Source organism: Dendropsophus ebraccatus, chromosome 6 (assembly GCF_027789765.1).
Source record: "Dendropsophus ebraccatus isolate aDenEbr1 chromosome 6, aDenEbr1.pat, whole genome shotgun sequence".
In the NCBI taxonomy this organism is placed as follows: domain Eukaryota; kingdom Metazoa; phylum Chordata; class Amphibia; order Anura; family Hylidae; genus Dendropsophus; species Dendropsophus ebraccatus.
The window spans coordinates 9,907,647-9,911,614 of record NC_091459.1 but is presented as its reverse complement, the minus strand read 5'-3'; positions in this window follow the sequence as shown (position 1 = coordinate 9,911,614).

Sequence of the window (3,968 nt, the reverse complement as noted above, 5' to 3'; positions counted from 1 at the left end):
TCCCAGCAAGGAAGGGGGTTAATTGCCACCATTCCTTGCTGGGAGGGGTGCAGTGCTGGGGGGAGCTCTATTGATACTGACCCCGACATCTGCTATCTTCAGCAGAGCCTGGCACACTGGGCTACAAGTGACTATTGAAAGCTAGAGACGGGACCTCGCTGCAGCTGCTGATTGGCTGTCATGGGTCATTTCAGCCAATCAGCGGCTGAAGCAGTGTCCCTGCTCAGCCGCTGATTACAAGAAGACGGGGAGACGACTGGGGGGTAAATTAACAATTGCCTCAGTCCCCCACCCTCCTAGAATGGAGAACAAGGGGGTGATTTAACACCCTGGGGACCAGACTGTGCCGCTCTGCACGCCCTCCCCCTGTGCGTTGTGTCTGCCAACCACTCCAGAGCAAGGACTTAACCACTTCCTTTCTGAAGAGGGTGCATTTAGGTCGGCAATTTGACCCAAACACAGACTTCTGCATTTTTGGGGAAAAACACTGACTTGAAAAACTGTTTACAAAAAAAAATCATTCAAAAATCAAGTAAAAAATGGCACAAAAAAAACGTGCCACATTGGCATTTTTTGTGGCTTTTTTTGTTTTTCATGTTCGAGGAAAACCCATAGTATAACGTCATAGGCCAAAAAAAATATTAAACAGAAAACAATATCAAATATATGTACTAAAACATAAAAATCAAAAATTAAAAAAAAGTAGAACTTGCCCTTCCATCAGTTTTCTTCATCGCTTAAACAGGGCAGAGCCAGCGGTGCATACAGCATCCAACTGGCCGACCAAAGGCTCGGAGAATCCTCAGTGGGCCCCCAGCTTTAGAACCTGACTGACATGTAGTTTCTCAGCCCTCTCCTTCTGCAGTTCTGACTACATAGAGAAATTTGACAAAGGAAGAACCAAACTCCAAATGGGGTGGCTTGTTTTTTTGCCATTGAAAAATATTACTGGTACAAGCCTCTGTAAATACCTACCAGCTTTGTGGCAACAGATAAATCTGAGGATGAGGCTCCTGGAATAGAAGCATCTGGGATGACCCCAATGTAAGGGTCTACACAGGGCTGTGAAATCGGAACAATCAAAACGTTCCATCTTGACGGAATATGGTACCAATGGAAACTAGAGATTGTGTCCTTAAAGAAGCAGTTAACTTTTTTTTTTTGGGGGCCCCCCCCCCGGTAGCCTGCGGCATGTATACTTACAGAAGATGATCGGTGTCCCACGGCGTAGCTCCGGTACCGTCCCGCGGTGCCGTACAAATCCGGCGCGCGCTCACTTCCGCCAGCGCTGTGACTCCTCTTCTCGGCCTTGTAATTTGAACGCCGGAAGTCACGCGCTTCCATAGAGAATGCATGGAAGCGAGTGACTTCCGGCGTATAATGACAGGACAGAGCAGATGACTGACAGCAGCCGGCAGAAGTGAGCGTGCGCCGGATTTGAACGGCACCGCGAGACGGGACCGGAGCTACGCCGTGGGACACCGATCATCTTCTGTAAGTATACATGTCAAAGGCTACCGGGCGGGGGGGGGGGGGGGGGGGTCCAAAAAAAAAAAGTGAACTGCTTCTTCAAAGGGGTTATCCAGGTAACAAAAACAATATTCTAAACAATCCCCCTTACCAATACCACCCTATGTCTAATATACATGCATAACCTATTTTGCATATTTTGCACCCTTTCCCTGTTTTTTTTTCTCATTCTTATCCGCTCTTGATGTCTAAAATCCTCTACTCTGGGTTCACTCTGACCAGGCTCAGCTCCCTCTTCCCCCCTCCCTTGTAGTCTGAGGAGATGTGATCTCCCCTCTGGGGGGCGGGTTAGCTGTCTATTGATCTGGTAACCCAATCCTCAGGAGACATTATCTGAACATCTCCATGCACCTGTGCTGCTTCCATAGACTTACATGTGTCCCTGAGCCTAGGTTTCTGTAATATGAAAAGTTATTGTTCTACCTCTGCTTGCTGTCAGTGAATGCAGCTCAGGGGGAAAAAACAGCCCTGTGTTTACAGAGCAATAGTAATGACAGCAGTGGGCAGGAAAGAAAGCTAAGGAGGCGTGTGCACAAATGGACCAATCAGGGAGATGCATGATGTAGCTTACTGGCTGGCGCCATCTTGGATATAGATCAGTTTTTAGAAAAAACTGAGTAAGAGCAGATACTGTAGCATTTAACCCCTTTAACCCTTAGGCGACCCTGGACGTACCTGTACCTGGGCGGTCCCGGGTGCCGCTCGTAGCCCATGGCCGCTAATAAAGTAATCGGATGCAGCTGTCAAAGTTGACAGCTGCATCCGATTACTTGAATGCAGCCATCCCTGGTGTCTAGTGGGGTGTATCTCTTCTCCGGGACGTTGTCCTGGAGGAGCGATCCACACATCTTACTGCGTCCGGCCATAATGGCGCTGATCCTGGCTCGGCACTCGATTGCTTCCGGCTGCAGCAGCTGGAAGCAATCAATGTGCCTATCTCATCGATCTATGCTGCATATCTATGCAGCATAGATCTGTATGAGAGATCAGTGTACTTATACTAGAAGTCCCCCAGGGGGAATAACCCTAACCCCAGGAGGAATAACCCTAACCCCAGGGGGGAATAACCCTAACCCCAGGGGGAATAACCCTAACCCCAGGGGGGAATAACCCTAACCCCAGGGGGGAATAACCCTAACCCCAGGGGAGAATAACCCTAATCTCAGGGGGAATAACCCTAACCCCAGGGGGAATAACAGTAACCCCAGGAGGGAATAATCCTAACCCCAGGGGGGAATAACCCTAACCCCAGGGGGAATAACCCTAACCCCAGGGGGGAATAACCCTAACCCCAGGGGGAATAACCTTAACCCCAGGGAGGAATAACCCTAACCCCAGGTGGAATAACCCTAACCCCAGGGGGGAATAACCCTAACCCCAGGGGGAATAACCCTAACCCCAGGGGGAATAACCCTAACCCCAGGGGGGCTTCTAGTAAAAGTGTAAAAAAAAAAAAAAAGTGTTATTATCAATAAAAAGCCCCCTCCCCTAATAAAAGTCAGAATCACCCCCCTTTTCCCAGGTTATAAATAAAAATAAATAAATAAATAAACATGTTTGGTATCGCCACGTGCGTAATCGCCCGAACTATTAATTACTCACATTCCTGATCTCGTACGGTAAACGGCGTCAGCGCAAAAAAATCCCAAAGTGCAAAATTGCGCATTTTTGGTTGCATCAACTCCAGAAAAATTGTAATAAAAAGCGATCAAAAAGTCGTATATGCGCAATCAAGGTACCAATAGAAAGAACACATCATGGCGCAAAAAATGACACCTGACACAGCCCCATAGACCAAAGGATAAAAGCGCTATAAGCCTGGGAATGGAGCGATTGTAAGGAATGTATATTTGTTAACAATGGTTTGAATTTTTTACAGGCCGTCAGATAAAATATAAGTTATACATGTTATATATCATAGTAATCGTAACAACTTGAGGAACATGCATAACAAGTCAGTTTTACCCCAAAATGCAAGCGCTATGGCCTTTTATGTACAAGGAGGAAAAAACGAAAACGCAAAAATTGAAATTGGCTTAGTCCTCTAAGGGTTAATAAGGTATGCACAACACAAGACCAAATATGTTTATTTAGAACGTTGTAAAGGGGGTGATTTCACCTTTTAGTGGAGGGAGGGCGATATTTAAAAAAAACAAAACATTTATTATTTGTCAGATTGATCAGGCAGTACAGTACAAGCAGACCCACTAAACATCGCATTAAAGTAGTCACAGCTCTATGTCCCTGCAGAATATTACACCCACAGACCCTTCTCTGCAGAACATTGCACCCAGAGTGCGGTGACCTCCTGTAGATCACACTGCACAGACACCCTGGTAACACAAACAGCTGACAACTCCAGCAACCACATAGTGACAGCCCGGAGCCCAGCTGACAGGAGATGGCCCCGCCCACACCGGTCACATGGCTATGACGTC